At 49.0% G+C, this 12861-nt stretch overlaps 1 protein-coding gene across 1 annotated transcript in view; it reads left to right on the top strand.

Moving 5' to 3' along the window:
• Nucleotides 1-12861, top strand: part of Ptgfrn (prostaglandin F2 receptor inhibitor) — a 69902-nt gene that overhangs the window by 5469 nt on the left and 51572 nt on the right. The window lies entirely within an intron of this gene.

The raw sequence follows: 12861 nt of genomic DNA, 5'->3' as shown, positions 1-12861 counted from the left end.
ACACACACACACACACACACACACACACACACACACACACAGAGCAACTACAGTCTTTGGGAAGGAGCCGACTCAGCCCCAGTGGCAAACGCCACCACGTACCAGCAGTGTGATTTCCAGGAGACAAAAAGACAATGGAAGTGTGTGTTTAGGTTCTTTTACTGCTTATTCCTTTCGGTGCTCCCCAGTGTTTATGCTGGGTTATGGCGTCACTAAGTGGCATGGTTCAAGTTTAAGCATGACATTCCACGGCTCCACGTGCAGCCTGTTTTACACCTTTGTGAGCAGCTGGAACGTGGAGGCGTCGACACCACTTGGAACGTTTCAGGGGATCGAGGGACCGTGTGTTGGATGCTGCTCTGTCTTGGGTGATTCTGGCTGAGAACATTAAAGAGCAGAGTCGTGCTCACAGGTTCAAGGTTCATTGCAGAATGCATGCCGCCGCGGAATCTAAATGACACAGAGGCACTTTGCAGACAGATAGGTTACTTCTCAGGCCTTAGAAGTGAGCATGAGCCAAGAATATCTTGGAAATGGCTCTTCCTCATTCTTGCTCAAAGCTGGAGCAGGTCAGTACTTCACAGCCTGTGGGCTGGGTGAGGAATCCCTGTCAGTTTCATGTGGGTTGCAGTTGTATTGGGATTCTGGTATTGGGTCCTGGGAGCCCCCAGTCAGAGGCCACCCCTAAGCCCTTGAGCCTTGTAGATACTATCGTTGCTGAGTGTGCAGTGATGAGGGCTAGTGGCCGTCACTTTCAGGGATCCTCAGCATTCCACCCCTTCTTCAGGATGTGCTGTTGTTTGGAGATGGAAATGGAGTCAGGTTTGGTAATGTCTGCTGGCAGTCTCAGATTTAGAGAGGCAGAAGCAGGAGGATTGAGAATTCAAGAGTAGCTTGGGCTAGATAGTAAGACTCTGGGACAAAAAAGAGAGAGGGGGGAAGGGAAGGAAGAAGCTAAGCAGCTTTGTGACATTGTGTGGTTCGTTTGTCCACCCAGCAGATCCTGAGCCAGGATCAGTTAAACAGGTCAGGCATCTTGAGGGCTGGGGATTTTGAAGTGAGCAGAGCAGGGCAGATTCAGGTCTACTGTACATGGTGGCACAAGGTACTAGACGTGGGTTAGGACCTTCGCAGAAAGTGGGTGAAAGAGTGGGGTTGACGGCAGGTCGGAAGGAAAAGTTCTAGAAGTAGTCATGAGAGGGTCGGGAAAAGAGCCAGTGGAGCACCCTCTTGGAAAGGAAGCCGAGATGAGTGGGAGCTGGCTTGCTGAAGAAGGAGTGGGGGCGGAAAGGACTGCTGTGAACCAGAAGGCTAGAGAGAGAGAAGTGTAGGCCTGGCATGGAGGGTTGCGCCTGCGAACACGGCCCTCGAAAGGCTGTCTTTGGGTTGGGACACCGCCGCGTGGCTACGCGGGGAAGGTGGATTTGTGAACAAGTGCTGAGGACTAAGTGGATAAGCAAGGACATCCCAGACAGCAGAGGCTGTCACCTGCCTTCCCAACGGGGTGCCAGGCAGAAGACCACTGTGAGGGCGGGGCCTGACCGGTAGGATCCAGGAGACACTAGCGAGTGGCTCTTCCACTCGGGGAAACAGCTGGAGAGGGGAATAAGCCTGACATCGTCCCAGGTGGGCGCCACAGAACAGGGACAGTGAGGCTGGAGCTCAGGGGGAGTCCTTAGCTCTGCGTTGTCCAAAAAGGGTTTGTGGGGTACAGGCAGAATTTGGGAGGAGTGCTGTAGTGTACATGCCCCCCCCCCGCAGTCCTCTTAGCCTTTGCAGCTCTAGAAAGTCCCCATAGTCCCCACATTGTCGAGACGCTTTCTGTATGCCCCCTTTCTACTCTGCATGTTTACAGCTTCTGGATGTTATCTAATGTCTGGATCAGCAGAACTAACTTACTCTCTGATGGCTATTTTTATGTCTCCTCTGTGTGTGTGTGTGTGTGTGTGTGTGTGTGTGTGTGTGTGTAAGTGTGAGGCTTGCTGGCCCACAAGCCCCAGGGATCCATCTGTGTTCACCATTCCAGTGCTGGGCTTACAGTTGCACCACCCCTGGGTTTTTACACGAGCGCTCGGAATTTAACTCAGGTCTTCTCGGCTGCATGGCAAGCACTTGCGTACTGAGCCATCTCATTAGCTCCCTTGGGTGAGTTTTTGAAAAAATTACAAAGGAAGGAAGGAAGAAAGAGAAGAAGAGTGTTTGTATGTGCTAGGCAAGTGCTCCCCCACTGAGCAACATGCCCATCCCACCCGTGCCGTGGCGTAACCCATCTCTTTTCTGGCTAATCACCTAAGAAGGCTTCAGTAATTTGTTACAGATAAACCATTACATGTATGATTTTAAAAACTATTTCTATACCTGGTACCCCTCCCAGTTGAAAATAGCCTACATGGAGGGGAAAAAATGTACTGAGTTTAGGCTTTGGAAACAGCCCTCCTTTAAACTCTACCTCCTACACCGGGGACCTTAGATAGGTTCCTTTACTACCTTGAAACTCACTTTCCATCGCTGGGAAATGGGATGAGAGCCTCTCCTGTAGGATTGTCATCAGTATAAAAATTATCTTTAGAATACAAACATTCCAGTCAGCGTGTATACATACTTACCTGGCGTGGTCTGGGGTCGACATCAGTGCCTGAGGGAACTCTCCAGATTCCGTCCGCTGTGCTGGATCTGAGTCTGCGCATGAACAGTATTTCTAGGAGCCTCAGATGCACACTAATGAGCAAGAAGTTTAAGTCCGCAAGGGTACACAGCACACAGAATATATGGCAGCGTGGCTTTCTCAGCGAGCACCGAGACAAAGGTCATGGTCAGACTGGAGTGAGTTAGTGCTGGGCTTGGTGGATGTGGGAGGCATTCAGTTAGCAATGCAGGATGAGGATGGGGAGAGAGTGGGCATGCAGTGGAAGCTGCCAGCTTGCTTTTGTGTTTAATCCACCAGATTTGGCACGTAGGAGGGATGACATCATGTCTTTCCATGGAATTGAGGTTAGAAGGATGGGGGACCCAGGACTTGAGGGAGCCGCTGAGGACATCATAGGGAAGCTTGGCCAAAGAGGGCAAGTAGGACAGACAGGTGAATGGGACATCAGGGTTTGATGGCTCTGCAGAGGGTTTGAGGGTCCAGGATCTAGAATCTCCACCATTGATGGGGCAGCCGGTCATCAAAAAAGCACTTAATCAGAGTCTGTTGTTTTGGTCAGTTTAGCTCTAATATCAGACTAGGGTTGGCCTCAGGCACTTAGATAAGAGCCGTGCAACTTCCTAGAACCCATAGCCCCAGATACAGTAGAGAAAATGGTGAAAACTGGTGCTAAGTTGGGGGCCAGAAAGCAAGTAATGTAAGAATCCCTTAGGAAATGCCTTTCCAGCTTCTGTGTAGTGTTCAGCTTGTACCAAGCATTACACTTACCATGCATTGACTTGTTGAATAGGCTTTGTGACCACACCAGATTGGTCCTGTTATTATGGAGGGACTTGGGCGGGGAAACCAACTGCTCAGGGTCACACTGTCAGTGACAGAGCTGGTAAAACTCAAACTCACACACCATTCAGATGGACCTCTCCACATGAGACGGAGTTGGTGCAAGTAGCTAGCTTGTGTGTACAATTGTCTCACTGTCTTTGAAGACCAGAGGCTTGGATCCTGGCCCTATTCCTTCTCCTCAATAGTTTTCTTGACCTTGAACAAATTGCTGAGTAGCTCCTTGCCCCTGTAAAAAGGATTAGTTTCACTGGTCCTGAAGGGCTTCCCTTCTATGTCCAGACTTCTGTGAGCATACTGACTGTTGCTGTTGGCCATATGGGCTCCTTGGTTGGTCCTGGCTTTGCTGGCGCATTGCCATCTTCCCCAGCCCTGTCTGGGTCTGCAGCCCATGCCTGCTTCTTACATGCCTGGCCTGGGGCTGGTCACTGGTTGGTGCCACCAACGGCTCTGGGTATTGTCTGCCTGTCTGCCATTCTGTGTATCAGCAACTGCTCCTTATCTCAACCCATTTCGTGTGCTGTGAAATGGGATCTCTTTCTGGGTTCTCTAGGGTTCTGGGATCCTCATCACCAGGCCAACTGGGCTTCCAGACTAATATCTAGGGAAAACAAACAAATAAGTACACACACACAGAAATGGTAAAAACCCATCCAGTATTTTAAAGCGGCTGACCGTTAACTATATTCCTGCCTTTGATTTGTTGTTGGTGCTAGTTTTGATTTGAGGATATACAATATTAGTAGGTTGGCATTGTGTAATTAAGTCCCAACCTTCAAAAATGTAACTTGTATTTTGTTCTACTTTTATCCTCCGGGTCTCCCATGGAGCCTGATTGATGGCTCTGCTCTATAAGACTGTGCTTGCACTTGCATGCCTACCCAGCTGGTGTGCCCTCTCCTTGTTTACCTCCCTCTCCTCTCTCTCCTTTACTGCTCTCTGCTTCCCCCCTCCCTCCCACCCATGCTGGCTTCATAGTCTTCATAATCTTCTTGCTTCCATTCATAGTCTTCAGCCTCCCAAGCTCTAGGCTTGCAAGCATGTGTCACATGTCCAGCACAGCAAGAAGGGATACAGATATTTAGATGTGTCTAAACATTGACCTTGTTTTGGATTTGACACCCTTCCTGGAAAGGTTGGAGAGTTCAAATTCTGACACCCCTACTCCCTGTAGGACCCTTAGTTGGCTAAATGTGCCCTGGTGTTTCCGGGATTGTCATCCTTCCTTGGTCCGAAAGGAGAAAGTTCAGGAAGGTTCTAGGTACCATCCCACTGAGGGATGCATCCTAGAAAGCTTGTGAGACACTGGTAGGAGCCTGTGCTTCCGGCCCGTGACTGGATACAGCTTGGCTGTTGCCCAATCCTCCCTGGATGCTTTGAGGTGCAGCTAAGTACAGCAATGCCATCCCGCTCGTCTTGTGTGCCAGTATTGGCTAAGAGAGACCCCTTTAGGGGTGAACTCTGAGTGCTGAGTAGCTTGCTGCTTAGCAGTATTCTAGAGGTGATGGGTGCGCCCTGCCTTCGAAATGCATCGTCTCCCTGGATGACCGGAGCAACATCGGACTTGGTGTTGCTCCAGGGTGTTGCCTCTTAGCTTATATTTCAATGAGGAAAAAAAAAAAAGCGCTTGGCACAGCTATTCATTTTTCCATTTTCTGAAAGCTGGCACCTCCAAATGTTTTTTTATTTATTAGAAGACATTACAGTCTGTCATCCTTGATTGAGAAATCCATACAGTAAATCCAAGTTAAGACGATGATGCCTGACCCAGGGCCTGGTACATGGCGGCACTTTGTCATATTAGTCAGTGGGCATGGCTGTGGCTGTAGAAGGAACAAATGTTTATGCCTGACTGCTAGTCTCCTTTGCAACACAAGGCATTCCTGCTTTCCCTCAGAGGCACCAGGGAATTTTTGCTGTGTTCCTTTTTGTGACACATTACAAAGGAATTAAGAAGTGCAGTCCCGAGAGGAAGGAATGGGGCCAGTTGTAACTGAACAAAGGGGTGGATCCTGGGTGCTTCTAAGGGTCTGAGTGAATGAGTTATTAGATGGCCATGCATATGGGTCTGTCAGAATTAAAGGGCTGTGTAAATGGGTCCGGGGGCTGTTATTGTGGAAAACCTTTGCAGATCAGGTGGGCCAGGGAGTGGAAAGGTGTTTGGGTAGGGAAATGACCAGTGGGAGGAGATGAATGTGCCCAGCGTGGAATCCCATTTAAGGATTAGCTGACTTAAGCCAGGAAAGTAAGAGACCTCAGGGGCCGTGGATATTAAATTCTGGGAAGGGGAGTGGGTGGACAGGAAGACTGTGTGCAAAGTCACCCTGAAAGGTGTTGGCAGCATCGTCAGCGCCCACAGAGCAGCCCGAGCCACATGCACACACGGCCCGTGAAGCCTTCTGGGGCTTCCAGGAAGCAAGCTTGCTAAATGAAGGTGATAAGTCAGACCATAAGCCTATTTTTGGTTGTTTCTTACAAGGAAAACAGCTCACCAAACAATTACTGATGTTCCCCTTAGGTCTTTTAACACAGCGTTTCTTCAGAGGACTATCACCCGAGAAGAGACACAGATCAGTTGTGGAGGAAGGATGGGATGTTCGTTGGTGTTCTGCGGAAGCAAGGTTTATGTAGTTGTGTAGCTTATTCATTGGAGCCCCACTTTAATAACCATTTATCCCACAAACAGGCTTATCTGAAATATCAGTATGAGTCCCAGAAAGTGCAGTGCAGTGCTTGGTATATAAGTAATTGGGTAAGTTCCTCTCTTCGGGCATCCCTGGAGGGTCACAGAGGCAGGGAGGGTTCTTGCTCACCTCAGCGTGTAGCAGTGTGGTTGGATTTACCTATATGCTTGGAAAGCACCTGTGGGATATTTGGATATTATATGTATTCATGTGGTACACACAGACACACACACACATTCACACATGTGCACACACACAAATACATGCCACACACTCAAACGTACACACACATAGAGTGAGAAAGTCTCTGTCCTTCCTGTGGATCGCCTCTGCTCTTTTCTTGGCAGCTTGTGTGTAAGACACACTATACGTAGATTGTCCCTTCAGTGTGCCCCACCCCTTCCTCCCTTTGTGGGCTTGGTATAGCCACAGCAGCATCTGCTCCCCGCTCCACACCCCTCAGCTTCATCCTGAGGTTCACAGTGAAGAGAACAGACTTCCTTCACCCCAGTGATTGCTTCCAGCACCTCGTGGCTGGGTTGGTCCCAACCACAGACAGTCTGCTTGTCATCACTGTTGTAGCAAGCAGCCAGCTCCGAGCCACGTCTCAGGGTAGGACAGTGAGGCTGCCGCCTGCAGCCTGTGCCACGTCTCACTGTCTGTGTCGCTCACGCCCATTATTTATTGTCTCTTCTGTGCCAATCATTATTCTAGAACCTGGGGCACATACAGACATAGACACAGTCCCTTGATTCCTTAGCTGACAGGTTTGACATCCACGGGAGGAGAGGCGGTGATGGAGAAATGTCCAAGGATTGTTAAAGACAGAAAGTTGAGAAGAGCTTAAGGAAGCCGGGGAGCTATAGGTGCTTTGGCCAGTGGTGTCGCTGCCGTGGTCACCTTTTCATCTGTGCATGCGTTTCTAAAGACTTTAGTGGCATGTCATTAAGGCTCTGAAGCACTTGGGCACTTGGCTGTTACTATCCCAAAAAGGAGTGCCGTGACATGGCTTGAGCTGGTGTCGAGAGTATCGAGACTAGCAGGATCGTTTGCTGGGGTGCTTAACAGCCCATCTCATTGACGATGCCAGGTGTCATCGTCACAGTCAGCTGTCACACTTGCTCCAGACACGTGCCCTTCGCTTCCTGCGATGAGCTCAGCCAAGAGCTTGGTTGAAAATGTCTTGGTGTGGGACTGTTTCAAAAATGAATGAGAGTGAGTACTCCTGTTAACCTCCATCTGGAGGAAGAAGCAAAGGGCCACCCATGCCTTTGAAATTCCAGGAACATGTGGAGAGAGCAGGGACCAAAGTTACTATAACGTCAGGCTGGGCTGGGGATGTGGTGTGCAGGAAGCCTTCTGCCCCTTTGGGTCTCACATCCAGTGAGGGAGACAGACTGCTTCAAGCTTGAATGCTGATGTGTGGGCTGGCCCTCTGCAGGCCTGAACTCTGCCTGGGTGGGCACCGAGGTTTCAGCCGTGTGGACTCATTTGAGCTCATTAAGTCAAGAAATTCAGTAGGTTTTGTCTGGCTGAGAAGGGGCAGGTATTCCAAGCAGATGGAACTATGCAGGGAAAGAAATACCCTAATTTATCAGTGCTTCTTGGCTTTTTTTTTGTTTTGTGTAGGTTTTTGTTTGTTTGTTTGTTTTTGTTTTCCCTTGAGACAAGGCCTCTCTATGTAGCCCAGGCTGGCCTTGAACTTTTGACTCTTCTTTCTGACCTCCTAAGGGTTTCGGGTGTGGCACACCCCCCTCTTCTGCCTGATGACGTTGAATGAATAAAGAAAGCTTGCAGCTGGAGTGAAGGCAATGTGTGGGGCATGCCGCCAAAAGAGCCATACAGGTGGCCCAACACAAAACTTTAAACTTACTTAAAATGTAGTAGATTTTTATTTTGAAAAAAAAAAAAAAAAATATATATATATATATATATGTGACTTGATCACTTGGTTCCCACAGCAAAAATTTTTGTTTTGTTTCTGTTGTTGTTTTGTTTTGTTTTGTTGTGAATCGAGTTCCAGGACAGCCAGAGCTATACTCCGTCTCAGAAAAAACAACAACAGAAAAGAGCCTCTCGTGTCCTCTGGTTGAGTTGATTTGTTTTTGTTTGTTCTTCTGGTTTCTCTGAAATGCTTTAGGTCCCTCTATTCCTTTACTTACTGATGCTTTTCATGTTGTAGGATCTCTCTGTCTCCAGCTGTGCGTACCAGTGTCCTGTTCATTGACCAACTGGGGGCCTATCAATTCGTGTGGCTCTCTATATACAGTGGGTGTGCAGGAAAGAGTTTGTGAATGCAAGGCATTTTCATTCCCGTCTCACTGATTTAATCTTTTCTTCAAAAGCCATGCAAACAAACCCAGGACCATCCCATCTAATTACTTGCATGGCAAAGAATCACACTCAGCTCTTTCCGAGCCTCCTCAGGGAAGCTACTGTAGACCCCACACCACCCATGGTGCCTGGCAAGGTCTTCAGATCTCAAGAACAGGTTCTAGGTCTTGCTGGAGGTGGGGTGAACAAGTCGGAGGAAGAGGAGAGGCTGGCCAAGTAGGGAGTGGGGGAGCATTGCCGGAGAATCAGCTCAGGTGTTATTCGTGCCCATTGCGAGCTTAAGCCGACTCTATCCCCTGTTCTCTTTAAATACGCAGCTCAGAGGAGGACCAGGTGTTCGCACACAACTTGGCAGGCAACACTGGGCAGTTTGTACGTGGAGAGGACCGAGGATGGCTGAGTAGTGAGGGATGCTGGGCAGGGCCTGGGCCTCCAGCAGCTGTTCATTTTATAGATTGTGCTGAGCCAATCCTTGTGGATAGCTGGTGCTCCATTTGTGTCTGTGTTCAGAGAATCTTTGTAAATCATCTTGTGTTTATTGGGTTATTCTGTTTAGTCAACGGTACCAATTGCCTCAGAGTGTTTTTTTTTCCCCCATCTCTTTTAGAAAGAGTTATCATTTGGTCATATGACTTTTTGGAACCTCAGTTTCCTTATTTAATCCTCTCCAGGGTGAGTATTAAAGCATGTGAGCTCAGTTTGCAAACTGTAGGGAGCAGTGCTGTAACTGTCTGCTGCTTCTGGTTGGTACGGCGTCCTTGAGTGCATAGATTCAATACTTAGTTTGCTCTATTAGGTTAAGTTCCAGCAGGGAAGTGGAGCCAGTATGACTATTATGGGATAGGAGTTAGGTTTCACACAGCTGTGGGAAGAGCTGAGGAAGTGAAGTTGAAAGGGGATCTGGAAGGTCAGGAGCCGGTCACTGATTGGCTGTCCTGTGCTTGGGTGGGTGGGCAAGCTGAAGACTGGAGGAATCCGGAACCAAGCAGTTGGAGTCTCCTAAGAGACTGTTGTAGAGACCCAAAGGATATATCTATCTCGTTGTTTAATTCTGTGCTTGCATCCAAGTACCCAGTGGTCTCGGGGGGTCACGGGGTCCACAGGAGCAACCTCTGGGAAGACGCAGGAGAGGAAGAGCAAGGACAAGCTGGGCTCAGGGGCACTTCTGCTCTGTCTCCCCCTGCCTCTACCCTGAGGACCATCAGAGCAGAAGGCCTGCGGCTTCCCTCCTACTGCCCAGATCTCACGTGATGTTTTTCTCTCGTCCAACTCTAACCTGGAGTTGCAGGGAGAGGATGATTCTGGACAATGAAGTTTGGGCTTAGCCAAGTTGATACAATCCAAGGCCCACAGTTCCATAATGTAGCATCAAAGATTTGTATGGCCTCTGCCTACCATGGTCTCTCTAGAAGCACTGCCAGGCGGGGGGTTCAGTTAGTTGAGTCCAGTATGTGAGTCGTGACCTGGGAGTCTGTCTGTGCTTGGTTGCGGAGGCCCTCTGGCCCTGTCAGGCTTCCTTACCGCCACTGTCTGTGACACAGGAGGTAATAATGGTTATTGAGGCGGTGGAAGCGCTGGCTGTGAAGAACCTGTAAGTTCTAGTTCATGTGGATACAGAACATGTCTCCCAACAGTCACTTCTTTCCTCTCTTGTGACCCAGGGAACATAGTCTGAAGGCCAAAAGATTTCTAGATATAAACAACCATAGAGGGCTACAGGCCTGTTGAGGGAACATGGTTTCAGCCTCTGGAACACCCGTCTTCGTCCCTGTGGCCTGTCACACACCACCCCTACCAGCTGCCTAGTGGACAGTTCACTGTCCAAACCTCTCCAGTGCAGCCATTCTCAACCTGTGGGTCTCCACCCCTTTGGGGGGGGGGGTTGTATTTGGTATCCTGGTATATTATGGTTCATAACAGTAGCAGAATTAGTTATCAAGTAGAAACAAAATAATCTTATGGTTGGGGGGTGGGTGGCCACAACATGAGGACCTGCGTTAAAGGGCCTCAGCATTAGGAAGTTTGGGAACCGATGCTCTAGTGTCTTCCTTGGAAAGTGGTTTTTACCGGCTGTTAGCATCCCGGGTCCTCGGTCTGATCAACCCCTCGTCACCCCACCCTCAACCCCCTCCACCCCTGGTAGTCCATAGAGGAGAGGACCTGGAGTAATTTACTGGCTACCACGTCTGCCCTGGGCACATGCTCTGTACGTAGATCTTTGCCCAGGCTCCTCCCCTCACCTGGCCATTTTTCAAAGGTCCAGGTGGAATAATGACCCCGTGTGAAGCCCCCATCACCACCAAACCCTTCGTATGGGATTGCTCTAATTTTTTTGACCATCCCCCCCCCGAAGGCCATGTCAGCACTTCCCTGCATTATGCCGTGTACCTCTCAAGACTCCAGGCACACACCAAGTGCCCACGGCCCAGCCTAGGTGCTCCTTGCACTGCATTTGTTCGTTGAATCAATCGTTCACATTTGTTTAGTGTGTCTTAGAGGGCACACTGGTCGTTTTCTTGTTGCTGTGCCCTAATGCCTGACAGGAAGCAATTTAAAGAGAGGAGGGGCTTACTTTGGCTCACAGATCTACTTAATATGGTCCCTGATGGAGGGTGCCAGGTGGTTCCGTGGTGGCAAGTGTGTGCGTCTGGTATTCTTCACCACCTCACTTCCTTGTGGAACAGGAAGTAGAGTGCAGACAGGCTGTGGAGCCAAACTATACTTTCAGCTAGGCTCCACCTCTTAAAGATTCCACAGCCTTCCAAAACCACTTGGAGACTAAGTGTTCAAACACATGAGCATATAGGAGACATTGTGTGTTTGAACCCCAACAGTGAGGGTCAACTGAACTTTTTAAAGGTTTTTGGAAACGGGAGTTCTCTACGTAGCCCTGGCTGTTCTGGAATTTGCTTTGTAAACCAGGCTGGCCTTGAACTCAGAGATCGGTCTACCTCTGCCTCCCTGAGTGCTGGGATTAAAGGCATGTGCCACCCCTCCCCCTTAACTGAACATTTTTTTTTAAAAGGCTCATTCTAGTAGAATGCCTTGCTGTGGGAAGGCATTTTGAAGTATTGCCGTGTGTGACTTTATTTCACTTCTCTGCTGGCCATAAATTGTTTAATGTGTACGTTGCAGCTGTCCTATCACTTAGGAACTGTCTTGACGAACACTGGCATGCTCCCTTGATGCCAGATCTCCCAGAGGCAGGCTGAGGGAGACAAAGGTTTTTCATTTGTTGAGGCAGGAGCTCTGGCAGAGGCATTGACTATAAGGTTTGCAAGTTTGTGCTTCTGTGTGTGCTGGAGTCTAGCTCACAGGAGGGCTGGGACATCTTTGCAGGACTTCGTGGGCACCTGATCTCCTGGAGGACCGGGGAAGGGTGGGTTCGGGGTCTTTGGCAACCAAAGCACCCTGAGCGCCTTATTTCAGGGCTCATCTTTGCCTGTACCGCTGTCATCGTAGCAGCTGATACAGCTTACAAATGGCTCCAATCTGCAAGCCAGATGATAAAAATTTGAGCAATAATAGAAACAGATTGCAGGAATGCTTTGTAGCGAGGCCACACTCTGCAGGTCTTGATTTAGAATAATGTTGATGATAACCTGAGAAATAAAATTATTTCCCGTGGCTATCAGGGGGAGGTGGGTAAGGGTCGATAAATAAAGCTTGGTCTTTATTGTCTCGTTTCTCTTCATGATCCCAACGGTTGCCCGGTTGCCGGTAGAACTTGCTGCCTCGCACATTGCATGTGTAGTTGTTTACCTAGAAAGCCTTGCCTGGCATTTCCTGCTTCTCCTCAGCTATTCCAGATACAGGGAACCTGAAGGCAGCTAATTACTTTCTTGAGTATGCTAAAGGGTGGGAGGTGGTAATCTGGAAAGAGCTCTTCATTGTTATCCAACCATCTGCTGCAGAGTGAGAAGTCAGAGCCTAGGGCTGCCAGGCACCCTTCTGAGAGGACTTCCTAAACCGATACTGGTCCACTGTGTGTGTGTGCGTGTGTGCGTGTGTGTTAGAGTTGCCATCACTTTTATTGCTGTGTCTGTGCATGCCCGTGGAGTCCAGAAGAGAGAGTCAGATGCCTGGAGAGTTACAGGTGTGTGTGAACCACATACTGTGGGTATCTGGAACCAAACTCCAGTCCTGAAAGAGCAGTAACCAATGAGCTGTCTCTTCAGCCCCCTGGAATTATTTTAACAAGGCTCTTTTTCATTCCCCACCTATCTACTTATTAGAACTCTTATCTCTCCTCTTCATGACTCATTTTTCTGTTGCTTTGTTGCCCCCATTGGGGAGTATGAAATATTTCAGAAGGAATTTCTAGCTGTTTTTCTCCTTCCCTCAGAGCAGACAGAA

This window comes from Psammomys obesus, unplaced genomic scaffold (assembly GCF_907164565.1).
Source record: "Psammomys obesus unplaced genomic scaffold, mPsaObe1.curated_primary_1811, whole genome shotgun sequence".
Taxonomy (NCBI): Eukaryota; Metazoa; Chordata; class Mammalia; order Rodentia; family Muridae; genus Psammomys; species Psammomys obesus.
The sequence above is the reverse complement of the archived record's forward strand: the minus strand, read 5'-3'. Positions and strand labels throughout refer to the sequence as shown.